General features: G+C 41.7%; 1 protein-coding gene across 6 annotated transcripts in view; it reads right to left on the bottom strand.

Moving 5' to 3' along the window:
- RAB30 (RAB30, member RAS oncogene family) overlaps window positions 1-20,165 on the bottom strand; it is a 73,617-nt gene that overhangs the window by 19,291 nt on the left and 34,161 nt on the right. For 3 of the 6 annotated variants that reach the window (XM_034666246.1, XM_019806113.2, XM_019806112.2), the window contains exon 1: window positions 5,003-5,769. The exons of 1 other annotated variant lie outside the window; for it this stretch is intronic. The gene's annotated coding sequence lies outside the window, so the exon portion shown is untranslated. 2 more of the 6 variants (XM_034666247.1, XM_034666248.1) reach the window with 2 other exon arrangements.

The following is a 20,165-nucleotide window of genomic DNA, read 5'->3' as shown; positions in this document are numbered from 1 at the left end:
CAGTACATTTTTCCCCTCGTCCTTCAGGGCTCAGTATAACAGATAAAGTCAAGGATTCTGGTGAACAGAGGCCTGATCCCCTCCCCCAGCCCTGCTCCAGAAAATGATATTTTGGGGGATTTGTCCTTGTTCAAAAACCATGTGTCTCACTAAATCCTTTTCCCTTTCAGAGTCTCAACCTTGAACAGTAAACTAAAGGGGTTGGGTGTATAGGCACCATGGTCCTTCTGGACAGCGTGTGCTGCCATTCTCTCATACCAAAGAGACAGCATGGGTACTGACATCAAGAGACCTGGGTCGGGGGTGCCTGGGTGGCTCAGTAGGTGGAGGGTCCAACTCTTGGTTTGGGCTCAGGTCATGGTCTCATGGGTCGTGGGATGAAGCCCCACATTGGGCTCTGTGCTCAGCAGAGAACCTGCTTGAAGATTCTCTACCTCTGCCCTCCCCCCATTCTCTCTCTCTCTCTCAAATAAATCTTTAAGGAAAAAAGAGAGAGAGACCCGGGTTTGCTGAAGAGCTGTATAAAGTTTCCTCATCCATAAAATGGGGATAATAGAATCTATTATCACTGAGCTGCTTCAGGGGCAAATAGGATAATACATGGAAAGTGATATTTAAAGAAATACAATAATCAAATGTCATATTTGACAAAAGTCATATATGAGAAGAGTTATATATACTGGTTGCAGAAAATGCAGCCAAACAAAAAGAAAGAGAAAATCATTTATAATCTCTTTCCCTAAGCAAACCCCCTCCTAGGGATAATTATAGTTAACATTTTGGTATACATCTTTCTAGGTTTTTTTGGTTACATACACTCACCTGTATGGGTGTAGATTTTTAAGTGTATGGATTTAAAAAACAAAAACAACTATAACATTGTACAAAATTTTTTGTTTTCCATAGAGTGGTATTTTCCCCAAACCCAAAAATCAGAACTCACGATCTACCAATAGAACTAATTACCAAAGGCCCTCAGCATTCATTCAACATTTGCTCCTATGACCCTAAATACTCACAAAAGGGGTGGCAAGAGGATAGCTTCACAGTGATATAATTTTCAGAAATACTAAATATTATAACCCAACCTTAAAGACTTAAAAGTTCAAAAAATTCCCATAATGAAGAAAACTGGTTTTATTTAACCCAGGATTTACCAAATGTGATTTTAGCTGAGAATTCTTTTCTTATATCACACCTTTTAACAAAAAAAATCTCTGGCTTCTAGGGCTCTATGAAACATCAGTGGAGTAAATGTTATTTTATAACGCTTGAAATGAGGTTGCCACCCAGGTAGGGTTGCTACATGAAAGAAAACAAAATAAAGGAAGAGAGGGAAAAGGAAGGAAAAGAAGGGAAAAGGAGAAAGAGGACACCCAGATAAATTTCAATTTCAGATAGCAACAAACATATTTTCATATGGTAAGTTTGTTCCAAATATTGCATGGGGCATATGAATAATTTTTTAGTATGTAAGTGTAACCCCAACATTGCATGGGACATACTTATACTAAAAAGTTATTAGTTGTTTATCTGAAATTCAAATTTACTGGGCAATCCTACCCAGAGAAAATCTGAGTAGTCAGATCTACTAGAAACAGAGGCCCTAAACACAGTATCACGCCTACCCAGAAGCTGTGGAGGGAGATCAGCAGGGCATGAGAAACAAGATATGCCTGATGAATCCCAAACAGCAAACGGAGGAATAAAAAAGGGCAACAAGTAACATTTGAAGAAGGCATTACTGAGCTTGGGTACTTGAGAATCTAGGCCAGACTCCAGGGACCAGGTTCAGACTGGCATAGAGCGCGCTCTCCAGGGGAGTCTCTCCCTTCTGGGCTGTCTCAGAGCAGTGTGGCCTTTCCTGTACATCCATCTCCACGTGAGCACCTGCCTGCTGGGGGGGTTGTGTGTGTGTGTGTGCCCTACACATCTGCTGCCCCGACCGTCCTTTAGGACAGGACCATGCTTCAACAAGACACTCATGTCAGCATATTCCAGGGCCACGTTCAAGTAGACACTGAATTCAAAGTGTTTGATCTTTCACTCTAACAAGGTTCTGTCTCAGGAAGCTCATTAGTGCTTAATTACTAGACGGCAATTACTAAACATTACCATAATCAACTGCTGCAAGCTCACTTGCTTGACATAAGCTGCTAATTTCATGTTATTGCAAGTTAATTATTCTCCTTGGCCAGGGATGTCAAACACCCACCTGTGCCATGGCTGCTCCTCAGTCAGCAGGTCATAAACTCCAGCACTCCGACCCGGCCCTTTACCGTTCACAAAATATGGTCGCAGACATGATCTCATCTGCACCTGCCAACAATCTCACGAGCTGCTTCTTATCAGTCATTATGCAAGTGAGGAAACTGAGAGTTGAGGTAATGAAGTGTCACCCTAAGTCCCACACTAGTGAGTTGCAACGTGGCCTCCCCATCCTCGCCACCGAGGACATAAGGAGTTTACATTCTATCATTGTTAATACCAATAATCATAGCTGACACGTATTCAATGCTTATTATGTGCCAGCCGCTCTTCTTCATGTCTGTACTCATTCAAGCTTCACAATAATCCTGGGAGGTGGGTACTGTTATTATTATCCTCAGCTTACAGAAAAGGACACTGTAAGCTTCCATCAAAATTAAATAGCTAATGAGTAAAACCGCCAGGATTCAAAACCCACGTCTTCCTGGGAAAAAATTAAGTTGGAACTCTATCTCACTCCTTATACTAAAATAAATTCCAGATGGATTAAAGATCTGGATTTTGAAAAATGAAAACATAAGAGTACGAGAAGAAAGCATGGTCTATATAAAATCTTAAAGTGGGGAAGGCTTTCTAAGAATTACTCAAAATCAAGGCCATAAAATAAAGAGATTGACCAATTTGACTAAATAAATTTTTAAAAACCCTTCATGGCAGAACAAGAAAAGATGAACTCCTTAAAATATCTGAAATACATATAACTAAAGGCTAATTTCCTTAAATGCTGAAAGGGTTCCTACAAATCAATAAGAGAAATTGAATAAGTCAGTAGAAAATAATGGACAAAGGACACAAGCAGATAGTTTATAAGGAAGGGAATAAAAATGGCACTTACATATTTTTTAAAATGATCAGCTTTACTCCTGAGAGTAAATTCAAGCTCTAATGTATAATTCATACTTATAAATTGTATTTTTAAACAATTAAGATTATAATTATAAATTATCATTTTAAACAATGAAGATGATAATTTATAATAAAACTATAATGAATTCAAAATCAGAAGCCATTTTTCATTTCAGACTGGCAGAGTTCACTCCATGAAGGAGAGGGTATGAAGAAATGGGGGGCCGTTACCACCGGTAGGAGGTAAATCAATGCACCCTCTATGGAGGGCACTATCGATTTAAAACTAAAAAGGCTATTACAAACCCTCTGACCCAGCAATTCCACTTCTCGGAATCTATCCTACACTTACAGAATACACATGTACAAAGACACATGTGGTAGGATATTCATTACAACAACGTCTGTAGTAACAAATAGGAAAAACAACCTAATAGTCCATCAACAGGAAAACAGTTGTAATATTATGAAAACTACACATCAATATACCATGCTGTGGACATCTGCAAGATGCATCAAGTGAAAGAAGCAAGGCGGAAAATGGCGTGCATAGTATGAAAAGGGGGCATTTAATTATTTCTCTGCATAAGCATAAAATATCTCCAGAAAGAGACACAAGAAAACTAGCAACAGTGTTTGCTTCTGGGGAGGCTGTCATTTCTAGCTGTAGAAAGGAGGGTAGCCTCCAACTCTTAAATTGTATTCCGACCTTCCACTCAGTCTGCTTGCAAGGCAAGACAGTTTCCTAATACAGTGAGAGAAGTCCTTTAAAAAAAAAAAAATCTGTTCGGGGCGCTCTGTTTCTATCTTTCAGTCTTTCTCTGTCTGCTCTGCTGCACACCCTTTGCTAGATGGGAGAGGAATGTCCCACCCAGCTTGTGGGGTTGCCTTTCCCAGCTCACTGTGTGCCACAGCTTTCTCTATTAAACCATGTCCCAGCCCAGTAAGTTCCTACATGATGGGCTCATTCTTTCATACCAACTTCCCTCAAAACCGAGCAACCATCGCATGGCAGCCAAAACCACCGGAGAGAACCACAGTCTGTTTATTTCACCAGTAAAAACAAAACTCTCCGACATTTGTCTCATGAATCATGGCTCAGAAATTACTCACTGCCCTCTGACACACAATCCTCCTGAGGAAGGAGGAGCCTCTTTTTCTTCCCATTTTACAGAGATGGGATTTGAAATCGAAAAAGTGACTTGCCCCAGGCCACGCAGCAGTGAAACAGAACCAGAAGAGCACACCCCCGGGTCCCCTGACTCTAACTCAGAGCTGCCACCCGCACAGACAAGGTCTGCAAATATAAATCCCTCCTGGGCAAGGCCACAGGCATAGCACAGAGGAGGCTGCCATGCACCCACAGAGGGGAGGGAGCTCAAAAGCAGCTCTTAGGAATATTTTTTCAGACATAATAAAAAATAAAGTAGGCCTGAGATCTCCACAATATAATTTTCAAAAAGCAAAACAATAAAATATTTTATTTTATTCTTTGTATATATCACCTTTTATATCTTCCTATTTCCCAGAAACACACAATAGATTTGGGATACCAGGCAAGTAAGGAAAATGAAAGTTAACCCATGAAGCAGCATTTCATCGGCACTCCCCACAGCCAACGTCTGAATTCTCTTGTTGGAGTAATAGTGCTCCTTCACCTTCCCTAGTGAGACAGCGTTCCTGCACTGAGCACAGGTCTGATCTTCCGCAGAGGTGAGAGGAGGAGAGAGGGCCACTGCGCCGCAGCCACCTGGGCCCCCATTCGGTTAGCTCCCCAGGCAGAGCTAGCTTGTTTGCAACATAGCCCTCGGGTGCAGGTGCTTGCCAAAGAGTCTTGGATGCACCAGGAAATACTGGCACCTTGTTTCCTGGGGGAAAAGAAAGATACCTTTCCTGCTCATTAATGCCTTTCCAAGATGGGGAGCTTCTGTATCCAAAACATGTTTGTGGAACTGCTCTAAAAAAGGTCTTTCCAGACCCAACTTGCTGTTTCCGTCTTCCGCGCAAGCAGGCCGGGCTCCCTCCACTGTCCTTCTCCAACAATAAACAACAGCGCCCTCAAAGTGCTCCGGAGGTTCATTCCAATGGCCGTCCCATTGTGTCCTCTAAGCTGGGGACTGCGTCTAATCTCTCCTCTGCAGAAGCTTTCCTGCGCCTGTTTGGCTGGACCGGAAAGGCCTCCTTATCGGCATCTTCAGTCTCCTCCCCCAGGCCGAGCACACAAAGCAGCCTTGCCGGGCAGCCAGAGGGCAGGGCTGCAGCCCACAAGTGGGATCAAGCACTTCCCTAGTCTTAGGGACCCACAGCCCTTCCAGGACAGAGGTGTCTCCTTCCCTGCCAGAAGACTGTCATTCCAGGCTGGACCCTTCCTTCAGCTGTTGAAACAGATTCCCTCCTCACTAGAAGCATGAGAAAAAGTGAAAGGAAAGCAAGTGTCCACATGGTCTGGGACTCATATGGATGGGAATAAAATACAGGAATTCTCCCAAGATTCGTCTCAAGTTTGGCCCAGTTCCTGTGTCATTCAAGAGAATGACTACTTGTGTAGGGCCTATGTATTTTACACATACCAGCCATTCCATCCTTGAAACAGCCCTGTGGGGCAAGAGCAGATTTCTTAGTTACTATTACTATCAGTAAGCTTTTACAGCTATAGAGCACCTCAGGTTTGCTAAGTACTTCCCTATAAATTATCTTACCTGCATCCTGGCAAATTCCTGCATGAAACTCTTCCTCAACATGGCCCCCAACACACACACACACACACACACACACACACAGCATGCCATAAGCCATCTGTCACCGAGGCCTGCAGATGTTCGGTCAGAAATGTAGCTTGAATTCCTCCTTGGCACCACCTTTGTCCCTCCCGCACCAAGCTGGATCAGGCCCAGCCCAAAGCTCCGCTGTCACCCAGCCAGGCTACCATGGACTTCTAAACAGGTGAGTATATCAAATGGCATAACATTCCTCAACAGCAAGTTTTCAATATTCATCAAAAGCCTTAACAATATCCGTACTCTTTCATCCAACAATTTGCTTCTGGGAATTTTCCTAAGGAATGATGCCAAGATGTGTACAAAGATTTATTCACAGGAAAGTTCATTACTTAGAATTGCCCCGAGAACAGAGAGAGGAGTAAAACCTCTATACAACAGAGAAGAGGGTTATATTTTTGTTTTGGTTTTCCTTTGAGCCACATGATGTAACATTATGAAATACATAGTTGGAAGGAAATACATTTTTAAAATGCTTACCTTACCTCTGAGTAGTGGGATTATGGATAGTTTATGTTCTTCTTTATATAATTTATATCTTTTCTAAATTTTCTTGAATAAACATGACATTTAGAGACAATACACCTTATTAAAATATCATTGAGGCTTAATCCCAGTGAGGGAAACATGGGGCAGACACACATGCACACAGCTAGTGACCATCCACATTCAATTTGCTCTTCTAGGAAACAGGCTCTTACTGGGTACAAAGCAAAAGCCGTAACAGAGTTCAAACCTTTCGTGCAGTGAGCTCACCGCTGCAAATTCACTTTAAGGAAAGAACTGAACAAACTCAAAATGCTAAATGAACAAAAATGTTCATTACATCTTATCTAAAAGAACTGGAAACGATCCAAATGTCCAACAAGGGATAGTTCAGTATGGAACATCAACACCATGGAATGCAGGGCAGCCATTAGAAATGCCAATTATGAAAACTATGTGGAAATATGAAATAATGTTGACAACAGGCTATAAAATAAAAACATACAAAACTGCAGCTATGAAGAATCAGCATGTATGTGAACAAGGACATTTCAAAAGGAAGAATGGGTTATGTTAGAATTATGGGACTACAGAGAGCTTTTTTATTTTTTAAGTTTTGTCCTTTTTTGGGTTTTTTTTTTTACAAGTTTTTGACATTTTGTGTGTACCACAGGCACATTTTTTAAAACATAGGAAACACAGAAAAGGGGAAAATAAATTACCAAAAGGAACACAATCACTGTCAGCATTTTGATGTGTTCCTCCCTGTCTCTTTTTCCTATGCACTGGGTGGTTTGGTTTGGTTTTTATCCCTGTGATCATGTCAGTGTTTTTAAAGCAGTTACAAAATCGTTTCAGTTTTTTAAAAAAATCAGTGAACTTCCCATAAGACCATCAAGAGAACACAGCAGTGGGTTTTCTCAAGCGCTATCAGGAGAATGTACCTAACACAGTGTCTGTTTGTAAACAAAAACAGGGCATATTGCACTGTTGTCACAACAGATGGATTGATTGAAGTCCCTCTCAACACTTGCAGAGACTCTCAGGCCTATTTCAGTAGCCATAAGTCAGGAGCAGGGAGAATATTGTGTTACCAAAGCTGACATTGTTGGAAACCGGAAGCAATTTTACCAGACTTTGAAAACAAAAAAAAAATACAACAGTGTACCAAGTTTTCACATCAGAAAAAAAGCGTGAAGGGAACAAATCCAGTTGGCCATTAGGTCCAGAATATTAAGCCTCCTTTATATCTCTCACATCCTTATTCTCCTGCTCATCTGTCCTGACCTTCACTGGGGCCAACCTCTCCTACCTTGGCAGCAGCTGCCCCTGTTCCACATCCAGGCCACGTGGACTCCTTCCACGAAGAGACACAGAGACAGGGAAAAATCACCAAGCAGCGCATGAGCTCTGCTGCCCGCTGAGTGAGTGTAGGCCCTGGAAAGAGTGAGAGGGGAGGCTGAGTCGGCTGTCGCTACGGAGGGGCTCAATTTCTGCAGGAGTGTGACGCTTTTGTGCTTTTCGAACAACAGGGCCCCTCCACACAAACCGACTATTCATCTCGTACATGCATCTACCAAAGACTGCCCTCTGTTCCAAGGCTAGGGGAAAAGCTGCTGTCTTGAGCTGAGGGAGACATGAGATGCTACTGTTTGCACAGCAAGCCTCACTCAAATACGCCTCACTTCAAGGACAAAGGTAACTGCATTTTAGAGGCTTTTAGAAACTAACCCAGGTCCAAGAGGCAATGCAACTCCACTGTAACCTTTCCACAGAACTAATCTGACCATGTCATTCCCACACTGAAATCTCCTCAGGGGCTCCGGGCTGCCCACACAAAGCCGTGAGAGAAGTCCAGTCCCCGGGTGAAGAGGGCAAACTTTGGAGCCAAACTGCCTGACTGAGTCCTGCCTCTGCCCTTTATGAATTGAATGGCCTTGGGCAAGTTCCCTATCCTCTTGGTGCCTGTGTTTCTTTATTTGTCAACAGGGATAATAACAGTACTTACTTCATAGGGTTGTGGTGTGGATTAAAGGAATCAATAAAGAACAAAGAAAAAAGAGTCCGGCATATAGGAAGCACTCAGTAAGAGTTACCTGCTGTTCCTATTCCTGCTATTGTTGGAGAAAGTTCAAATTCTCTAGCAGTGCACACACAGCCATCCATGACTCACGCTCTGCCCCCATCTCTCTAGCTTTGTTTCTCGTGACCTTTGAGTTACCACTGCCACCGCGATCATGCACACAGGCCAGGCTCCCAGAGTGCAGACCCCAAGGCAGGTTCATTCCTCCACACCTTTACCCACATGGCCATTCTCTCCTTGTTGGCTGGTGAGCAACCACAGATCTCTGAAACCTTCCTTCCCCCTCTAAGTGGATTAGCCACTCCCTTCTTTGTGCCTCCGCTATGCTCTATTAAGACTCTTCATAGACACTTTATTATCCTCATTGATTCATGTATGCTACTTCCCCTACTAGACCTTCAAGACGGAGGCCCCTATGAATTCTTAACTGTATCTCCATTGTCTGGCACTCAGTCAACCCTAAATATTTATTAAATAAATGCAAAAGAAAAATTGATCAGAACACACAAAGCTGGCAATACTTTTCACAGAACCTAAACACCAGGATTTAGAAATCAAATCCCAAAACACTTCGACTCTAAGGACAGTTAATTGGGAAAGATCATATAACCAAAGAGAAGAAGAAAATTATAATTTCCCAGGAGAAAGCCAAACTTTGTTATAACGCAGTGTCTGTGTATGTTAGGGGAAGTGACATTAATAATGGTTCTAAACTAGCTGATGCTGACTTTCATTGAATAGTACTTTTTAAACTGTTTCTTCAGAAAAATGTAGTGTCGTAGCTGATTGGGGAGTACCTTTCACCTTGCTGAGAATGCAGGCTATCTCAATATAAAATACTACGGGAGACCCAGACTATAAGAAAGAAAGAGGATTAATCTTTGTTGGGTGTCTATGATAAGCCAGATACTTAAAAATAATATATTTTCTATTTATTAAATATGCTGGACACAGAACTATTCACTTCACGTGCATTTTCAAGTTTGATACTGTAAGTCCTAAACAACTCTGAGACATAAGTAAGTATTAGCCTCTCCATTCTACAGATGAGAAAAACATATTCCCCCAACCCACATATTTCTAAGTGAGCATCTACTGTGAGCAACTACTGATCTAGGAGCAGAGCATACAGCAATAAACAAACAGAAAAAGTTCCCACACTTCAGAGAGTATACATTCCAGTTGGGCAACAAACAGAGCAATGAATGAATGGGGAAATGAACATATACATTAATGAACAAGAAAAATATCAGATAGTGCCAAGTTCTCACTTGTAGAGAACTAGTAGAGAACTAAAATAGGAAGGGAACAGAGTGACTAGACAGAGTGGGATGTCAGAGAAGGTCTCTCTGAGGTGGCTATATTTAAGATGAGATTTGCACAAGAAAGATCAAGCACATGCAGATTGGAAGAAGAGTATTTCACGCTGAAGGAAGAACTAGGGCAAAGGCCCTAAAATGAGAATAGGCTTTGGCAAGTTCAAGGAACCCAAGCCAGCACAGTGAGGCTGATGCACTGTCAGTGAGAAGCAGGCTGAGTGAGTGACACGGGGCAGGTCACAGAGACCTTGGTCTGTCAGGGTGAGGAGTGTGGATTTCATTCCGAGTACAATGGGAGGCCACCTGTGGGGGGCAGGTGGCAGAGGAGGGAGTGTAGCACAAACTGAGAAACAGTGTTAACGATTTCTGTGGTCTCTGTAATGGAGGGTATTATGGTATGGCTACGAGTAGAAGCAAGAAGTCTAGTTAGGAGATCATTGCAAGTGGTCTAGGTCGCAGATGATATGGCGTGGACTAGGGTGCAGGTGGTGGAGATGGTGGGAAGGGATACGTTTGGGAATGTTTCTGAAGACAGAAAACACAGAACTCACTGAAGGAATGGATAATGTTAGGGAAGAAAGAAACAAATCAAAAGTAATGCCTGGATATTTTGGTTTGACCACTTGGGGGGATATTAGCACCACTTACTGAAGTGGGGAAGATTGAAGGAAGAACAAGTTTTGGGTGGAGACAAAGTCAGAGTTCTCTTACAGCCATGTGTAATGTGCAGTGCCTCTTAGGCATCTAACTGGACATGAGCCTGGAGTTCCAGAGAATGGTTGAGGATAAAGATACATATTTGAAGGTCATTAGCAAATGGATGCTGTTGAAAGTCATTGCATTAGACTAGGATATCTGTATCTCAGAGAAGAGAAGGGGGCCATTTCAGAACATGGAGAACATCACCATGTAGAGGGGGAGAAGAGAAGGAGATCCAAGAGAGGTAGGAAGAGAACCAGGAAAGCAGAGCATCCAAGAAAACAGCAATCGACTTCGTCAAATGCTGCTGAGAAAGGAATAAGATTAAAAGAAAGCAGTGGCCTTCGACCTGGTCACGTGAAGGTCATTCATTGATTAACAATGACAAGAATAGCCCTGGTGGAAAAATGGGAAGAGATTAGAGTGAGGGAAAGGCGTCAAAACCCAAACTAGGGACAACCTGTACATTTTACTGAGAAAAGGAACTTGAAGACAGCTAGAGGGGGTATAATGTCAACAGAAGTATAAAATAATTAACAGATTTATTTTGGAATAGTTAAGGAACAAATTAGAAAACATTTTCGGTTTTCAGATGGCGGGGGGGTGTTTATTTTCAGATAAGAAATACAGGGGCATGTTTATTTGCCACTAAGAATTATCCAGTGATGAAGGTAAATCTGATGATGGCAGAGAGAAGGGGCATAATTACAAGATCAAAAATCTACAAGACTTAATCTTAACAGGGGCGCCTGGGTGGCATAGCGGCTAAGCGTCTGCCTTCGGCTCAGGGCGTGATCCCGGCGTTACGGGATCGAGCCCCACGTCAGGCTCCTCTGCTATGTGCCTGCTTCTTCCTCTCCCACTCCCCCTGCTTGTGTTCCCTCTCTTGCTGGCTGTCTCTATCTCTGTCGAATAAATAAATAAAATCTTTAAAAAAAAAAAAAGACTTAATCTTAACAAAATTAATAATTTACCCAGGGTAAAAGAATTGGTAGTCTGGGGAGCTGGGATACTAATCCAGATCTGTTTTGACTCTTAAGTGCATCCTTTTTTTGCCACACCATTGACTGTAATATAATACAGTAGCATTTACAAAAGATCCCAATTCCAGGCTCTGAAGATAACCAGAACAGAGTTAGAAGGAATCTTAAGATAACTTTGGAGCACCAACGCAAACATACACCCCGTTCTATATAAGCAAGCTCTGTTCATCCCACAGACTGGCAAATGTCATTTCTATCTGCACACCTGGTTGTGGTTCTATTAGCTGTATGACTTTCCATTGTTTCGCTTATATATTCAGAGTGGGTTTGAGGAGAGGACAGGGACACTGAGATAAATCACAGTGCAGTAAAGGCACACTGTTGAATAAACTCTCTAGAGACTGTAATAAGGACGTAAAAATATGTTTTTAATGCCAGTTGTGTGTTTACATTCAGCAAAAGCAAAGATGGGAATTGAGGTACAAGGTCATTTGTTGCTCTCTTCTTTACGCAGCTATCTCAGCAAGCGAATGACTGTGATGATGCCAAGAAGTGGCCTCTTGTCATCTGTTTCCCAGATGTTTCGCCTCTCTGTTTCGCCTTTCTCACACCTGGCTCCACATCACCTGGTCTAGTTTACCTCTTCCTTCAGGACGATATAGATGCCATCTCCCCCATGAATTGCTCTCTGATCTCTCCTTCTCTGAACTTTTATAGCACTAAGAACTAGTACCACATTAATTTGGCTCTTGATCATATGAAGTCTTAAAACTATTCTCTGATTCAAGTATCAGAGTGAGAGTAAGAGTAACTTTTCAGTCAGAAATTCAATACAGTTGCTGGCCATTGTTACTCTGAGAGGTAGCTTAGTTGAACAAAGATCAAGGTGCATCTGGCTTGAGATTGTGGCTCTGTTCCAACTCTAACACACTAAGTAATCTTGGGCAAGTCACTTTCCGAAACTCAGCTCTCCTACCTAGAAAATGGGAATAATATGACCTCCTCCCACCACCAGGGTATGTATCTAAAACATGCTGGACAGTTTGCTCTTTGGCTGAAAACTCTACAAACCCATGGCTTTTAAAACCAGGTCTGAAATGCTTCAACCTGTTCACAATATCCTGTCAGCTTCTCCTCACTCCTAGCCTACCTCACATTTCCTATGCTGGTGACAATGAAGTCATCATGCTATCTCTCACCACATGCTTTGTCTTTTGGTCCCTTCAGTTCCTGCACCCTAATTCCACCTTGCTCAGGTAGGTTCTCCCATATTACCCCAACCATAGCTTCATCACTGCACTCACCCCATTGCTTATTTACTTACAGGACTATCTACTCCATAAAACAAGGGCTCCTGAAAGGAAAAGACTGAATTTTATTCATCTTTGTGTCCCCAGTAGCACAGTGCCTGGTGCATATAGGTACTTACTTCTTCTTCTTATTCTTCTTTTTTTTTTAAGATTTTATTTATTTATTTGAGAGAGAACATGCACGAGCACGGGGGAGGGGCAGAGGGAGATGGAGAAGAAGACTCCCTGCTAAGCAGGAGCCAGACATGGGTCTTGATCCCAAGACTATGAGATCATGACCTGACCCGAAGGCAGACGCTAACTGGCTGAGCCACCCAAGCGTCCCAGTACTTACTTCTACTTCATCATTCTGATGTCAAAAATATCACTTACTTGAAGGGATGGGATTAAGTTTAAACATCCAAAGTTGGCCACAGGTGTCTGGCATATAACCAGCCATCAGTACATTTGATTTATATTCTCAGCATCTCCTGGTTTTGCTTTCCTAGTCTGTCCTTTAGGGCCAGGCTCTTACACTGGCCCTGTGTCCTTGCTGTGAGCCCTCTCCTCCATCCATATCAGTGATCAGTGAGGGTCCCAAGCTCCAGAGCTGTCTTGAGTTCGCACCTGTGACAGTGTCCTCTGAACTCCGAGGATGACGTAGCTAAGACACCAGTGCAGGACCGCATACGTTTCTTAAGTATCTTTGTGCAAGGTAATGTCCCAGATGCAGAAGTGACCCAACATGCACAGAGAATTTATGATCTACTGGGGGATAAGCAAAGAGGTAGGGAGACAGTTAGACAGATGAAGGCAAGATAATTCAAAGAAGAAAAAGATTATATACCTCTGGGGAAATTCAGGAAAGCCTTAGAGGAAGTGGCATTTCAAATGGACCTCAGAGAGCTGAGGGGCTGTTTCCAGAAATGTGTGTTTTCCACAAAACCTAGCACCAAAATGCTCCTGCTCCTCTGATAAAAAGTAAGGTAAATTGAGGAACCGCAGCCTACTGCAGGCCCCTCTAGGAGATTCACACCGCACAGCAGGGAGGCTCTGACAAGTCCTGAAGTACGGAACCCTATTTAAGTGTGTTGAATCCAGCATCCCAAATTTGTCTGCCCAGTAGTTCTGTTTCTTTCCCCCTGGAGGCTATATGTAGCATTGTGAGGAAGGTACTTGAAGAAACAGAGAGGTTACTGCTACCCTTTTAAAGTTGTATGTTTGCATTTGAACAGGGCCTCTCCTAGATAATATATTAACATCAGATTTTTTTAAACAAAGTAATCAGCAATTTTAAAAATTCTCCTGGCACTTGGTCCAAAAGGATAAAGCAAGGGGAGACTTTGGAGAACTAAGTAGCTGTTGAGACAGAACAAAATGACTCCTTTTTAGTGTGAAACGGTGTGCAGACCACAAGCCTTTCTCTCCAGGGAGGGGGGGAAAGAACGCATCTCTGCAGACTCCATTCCTTCTATGGTAGGATGTTTACACTCATATACAGCCCCCCTCCCTCTCCAACATGCTGACTGGGTAAAAAAACACCAGACTTAAAAGCAAAGGGAACGGCATTGCATAACAAGCCGTCTAGGCATGTTTCCCTCCTTAATACTTACCAAACAGTAGTGCCTGCAAGGGGCGAGAAGTAAGGGGGCATTGTATGCTTGTCTGTCCCAACCCTGGAGGTGCAGTGCTCAATTACGCAGTCTGTGAGTTAACAAATGTTTACTGGGAGTGAGGCACTGGTGCTCAGGATACAGAGAGAAACAAGACAGAGTCCTGCTCCCAAGTCCAGCCTCACAGGCCAGCAGGGAAGACAGGCAGGTAAACAAACTGCAGTGCAGCAAAGTGCAAGCAAACAATTCTGTAGCAAGAGGTGAGTGCAAAATGCCAGCGAGGCACGAAGGCAGGCGCTCCTTAACTCTGCCTGGGCTTCAGGTCGGAAGAGAGGTATGTTAAAATAAGATTCCTCCTAGCTCTCAGAAGATTGGAAAGGAGCTTTCCTGACAAATCTATCTATCTATCTATCTATCTATCTATCTATCTATCTATCTATCTATCATCTATCTATCTATCTATCTATCTATCTATCTATCTATCATCTATCTATCCATCTATCTGTAAATAGGATTCCAGGTTTGAGTAGAATCAGGTAGGATAGAGCAAAACTGGGGGGAGAAAAACCAGCAGCTGATCTTCCTGAGAAAGTAGCATACTGAACAGCTGCGTCTAACTTCAGTTATTCCCGAAACCCTACAAAAATCCAGTGAAGACTTTTTTGTCTTAATAACAAAACCGTTCAAGTTCAGGGAAAGAAAAGATAATGGTGTCAAATTTTGGAAGCTTGGGAAGCAGACGAACAAGTAGTAACTGACAGCAGACGCAAGAAATCTGAATCCTAACCCAGAGGCAGGAAACGCTGAGTGTGCAGCTGATGAGAACCACAGAGCCCTCACCAGGCCTAGGGCTGGCAGTAATTGCGAGCTCCTGGAACAGTGGGGCAGGATGTGAAAATGAAGAAAACAGGGAAAGCTGCTTGAAAAGAAGTTAAACCCTTAGATCCTTCTCCTCACTGACAGAATTCTAGAGGCTCAGATGCTAGAGAGCATAAAACAGGAATGTCCAGTTTTTGTTTTAAAATAATCTGGGGAGAGGGGGTCAGGGGACACGGATGAAACAAAAATGTCCACGAAGTGATCACTAGAGAACCTGGGTGATAGAAGGATTCCATGCACTATCCTCTCTACTTTGTAGTCTTCGGAATTTTCCATAATAAAAAGTAAGAGTGGCTCTGGTCCGGGAGTACCCAGTATGGTTAACGGGGAACATAAAAAAGACAGCTTTTGGGGTTTTCTTGACAGCTTCATAAAGGTATAACTCACATACTCAATTCACCCTTTTAAAGTGTACAATTCAGTGGCTTTTAGTATATTCACAGAGCTGTACAACCATCACCGCTGGGATGGTTTATTAAGATATAATATTAAACTTTATTAAGATATAACTCACTCAATTCACTCTTTTAAAGTGTACAATTCCATGGTGTTTAGTATAGTCACAGAGTTCTACAACTACCACCATGATCAATTTTAGAACATTTTCATCACCCCAAAGAAAGCATCACACATTTGCGGTCACTCCATCCATATCCCCCCCACTCTCCAGCCCCAGGCAACCACTAATCTATTTTCTGTCTTTACAGATTCGCTTATTCTGGAAATTTCATATAAATGAAATCATATACTCTGTGGTCTTTCGTGAATGGCCTTCTTCACTTACCAAGTCAAGGTCTTAACAGTTGTTTTGTTTTTTGTTTTTTTAACCCACCCTCTCAATATCCCCACCCTTAATTAGACCACACAGCCAAGGATGACATTCAGAGACATCTTGGGAAAGCTCTAATGAAGATACAGACCACAATACACACACACACACACACACACACACACACACACACACACACACACCAGCTTGAAGGAAATAGATAGTATATGAGGCAGGGAGCAGGGTGGGAGGGTAATACCATTAATATTCTCACAAAAATGAAATGAAATTACAGCCATGAAATGAAAATAGGATGCTATATAAAGAAAACACCAAGAGGACAAAAAAAAAAGAGCTCTTGGAAATTGACAACTTAGTAGCAGAAATTTGAAAACAAAAACTAAACAGAAACAAAAACAAAAAAACCTCAATACAAGGATTGAAAGATGAAGTTGAGAAAATCTTCTGGAGAGTAAAATCACAAAACAAAGATATGGAAAACAGAAGTTAAAAATATTCTAGAGGACCAGTACAGAAAGTCTAATACCAAAATAAAAGAAATCCCCAAGGGGGCACCTGGGTGGCTCAGTCAGTTAAGTGGCAACTCTTGGTTTTGGCTCGGGTCATCACCTCATGGGTCATGAGACCGAGCCCTGCCTGCATTAGGCTCCCTGCTCAGTGGGGAATCTGCTTAAAGATTCTCTCCCTTTGTCCCACCCCCTACTTGCACATGTTCACGCACTCTCTCTCCAAAAATAAATAGATCTTTTAAAAAATAAAAGAAATTCCCAAGAAAGAAAGAAAAAAATTATAATATACTTTGATAAAAACTTCAAAGAACTAAGTTGTGCAGGTTGCCAGATTCAAAGGGTCCCACACACAAAACACAGTGTGAAATTTCTGTGAAATTTCAGAAAACCACAAAGAAAAGATCACATAAGCTGCCAGAAAGGAGAAAATTAAACAAACAGGCTATACACAAAGAATCAGAAATTAAAACGTTTCCAACTTCTCAACAGCATCAATAAAAACAAGACAATGAAGCAATACCTTCAAAATTCTGAAGGAAGATGATTTCTAACCAAACAATGTATCAAGTGTGAGAACAGAACAAAAATATTTTCAGATATACAAGATCTCAGAAATTCACTTTCCATTCACCTAAGAAGTTCCTGAAGGATATCCTTCACCAAGTGGTATTATACAAGAAACAGAGCACTGAGTAGAGACAGTCAGCGGAGGACCCCCAAATGACTACCACATGAAGAAACCAGCCAGACTGGAGAAGTAGAGCTCCAGGGACAGACATATTGAAGACAGTCATCACCAAAAACCCTACTGCCATTAAGCCCTCTTTAGTGTTGTTGATCTAAATATTTTTAATATATGATTATAAAATTTTCAAACATACTGAAAAGTAAGCCCATGATACTCATCACCAATTCAATATATGAACATTTTGGACTGTTCACTTAATCTACCCCCTTTTTACTATTTTTTCTTTGTTTAAAGGTTTTACAACAAATTCTATATCATATCATTTCATTTCAATGTACTTCAGAACCCACCTCTATATCACCCATTCTCTAACATCACAATACTATTACCATACATAGAAAAATTAACAGTAACCCCTTGATATCAGTCCATAATAAAATTTCCCCAACACCTCAAAAATGCTTTTTTATAATTAGACTGTTATGGGCGAATTGTGCCTCCCCGACCCCCAAATTTATATGCTGAAGCCCTAAGCCACAGTACCTCAGAATGTGACTATAGTTGGAGATAGGGCCTTTAACAAACTAACTAAGTTAAAATGAGGCCTTCAGGGTGGTCCCTAATCCCACATGACTGATATCCTTATAAGAAGAAGACAGATTAGGACAAAGAGAGACACTGGGGCCACATGTGTACAGAGGGACAACCATGTGAAGAGGGAGGAAGAGGGCGACCATCTCTAAGCCAAAGAGAGAGACCTCAGGGAAAATTTACCTGCCAGCACCTTGATCTTGGACTTCCAGCCTCCAGCACAGTGAGAAAATTAATTTCTGGGGCACCTGGGCAGTTCAGTTGGTTAAATGTCCAACTCTTGACTTCAGCTCAGGTCATGATCTCAGGATCATGAGATTGAGCCCTAAGTCGGCCTATGTGCTGAGCGTGGAACCTGCTTAAGATTCTCTCTCTCCCTCTCCTTCTGCCCTCTCCCCAGCTCATGCTCTCTCTCTCTCTCTAATCTGTCCCTAAAAAAAAAAAAAAATTTAAAATTTAAAAAATTTAAAATAAATTTCTGTTGTCTAATCTATCCGGTATGTGGTATTTTGTTATGGCTGCCTTAGCAAACTAATACATAAACTATCTGAACCAAAAAAAGATTCATACATTACACTGATTGTAATTTTTAAGTTACATTATTTTTTTCCTGCTACTGACTTGTTGCAAAAGCCAAATCAGTTGTCAAACAACCTGCATTTATCTGTCTGCTTCCCTAGAGTATAGTTTAATTCCTTCCACTTTCCAATAAATCAAAGTTAGCTTTAGGGGCCTGATTAGATTTAGGGGTCAATTTTTAGATAAGAAAATTCCATAGATAGTAACTGCATACTCTCTTTTTAACCTGTCAAAGAATGATAGGTAAACCTGGTCCAGACTCTTTTCTGACTCTATTTGTCTTGACCTAGTGCTAATGAAGCACCTGGTCATCCCCGCCATGCTGACTGCGTGGCTTAGCTGATGGCATTCACTTCATCCCACAGAGGAGTTTTTGCTCTGACCTATTCCCTGACAGCTGGAAAATGAGAGGTAGAGAAGAGAGAATAGTCCATTCTCTGTGACTATACCCTATCAGATGTTCAGTGCCTGATCCATACTGTAGCCCCCCCAGATGCCCTAATAATGGTGGCTTTAAATTTCCTAGGATCCACTTACGACGCTGCCCACTGACTTCCCCATTACAACCTTTTCTAACCTCTAGGAAAGCTAAAGCCAGACTACAAACCCAAATCAGCTTATTTTTAAACCTAATAGTGGCACTATTGCCCTCTTCTTACAAAGCTTGCTAGATTTATACTTGCTCCTTGTTTTAAAAAACTAACCAATATACAGTTTGGTAATACAAACGTGTGGTTAAGCCATAAAAAAAAGTAAGGAAATGATCAACACAAAAGTCAGGATAATCACTGACTCTGGTGAGGAGAGAAGGAGACATGATTTGGGGGTGGAAGATACAAAAGCAGCCAATAACTTCCAATTTTATAAGCTGAATGGTGGATGCACAATTTTCATCTTATTGTTCTTCTTCAAGCTATAAATCTATTTTAGAATACGTGATAGTAATTATTTTTTGGTGAGTTGTCCACTCTGGCTAGAACACAGGGTTTGAAGAGTAGAGTAAAAGGAGAAAAGATTGGAAATGGAATTTACCCTGAAGGCAAATGGCAGCCTCAGTGATGCTCTCTTGGGGGTCAAGAGACATTTATATCCAAGATCAATTAAAATGGCCTTCTCACAATCCATCCATCAAGAATGACAGAAAAAAATCTTTTTTTTCCTCCCTACTAAGTTACCTAGAAATGACATATCCAACGTTTTAAGCATCTCACTGGGAAACATAATAATATGGTTTTGATGTATTTTTCCAGTGAAAGAAGAGTCAGCTTGCCCTAGGGAACATATTTGCCTCAAATTCTTAAATGACACAAAGCTGGGAGGGACGTAGAACAAATGTTTTAGATGACAGAATTGGGATATATCTCGGTGAGCTGGAGTGACAGGTCAAATCTAGCATACTTTATAACAACATCTACCGCTTACTGAGAACATACGATATGCCACAAGCTTTACATAATTTATCCCGCGGAAGTAAGTTGCCCAAGATCACAAAGCAAGTCAATAGCAGAGTCATCATTTGAAACCAGATTTTCAGACTCAAATTCTAATCTCAAGTGAGATTTCAACTATCAGAAATTAACTCAAAAAACAGAATCTTCTTTACTTCAGTCTGTCACCCTTAGAGAACTGCCATTCAACCCCCAACCCCTTGGGTATAAGCACCTCAGGAAAAATAATTAGATCAGACTGATTTCAGTCATTGATGTCACATTTGGGGACCCTCTGACAGCTGCCAGGAAACTTCTATCTCCCCTGAAGAGCAAGTC

The sequence above is a fragment of the Ailuropoda melanoleuca genome, chromosome 8 (assembly GCF_002007445.2).
Source record: "Ailuropoda melanoleuca isolate Jingjing chromosome 8, ASM200744v2, whole genome shotgun sequence".
Lineage (NCBI taxonomy): Eukaryota > Metazoa > Chordata > Mammalia > Carnivora > Ursidae > Ailuropoda > Ailuropoda melanoleuca.
This window is presented reverse-complemented; position numbering and strand designations above follow the sequence as displayed.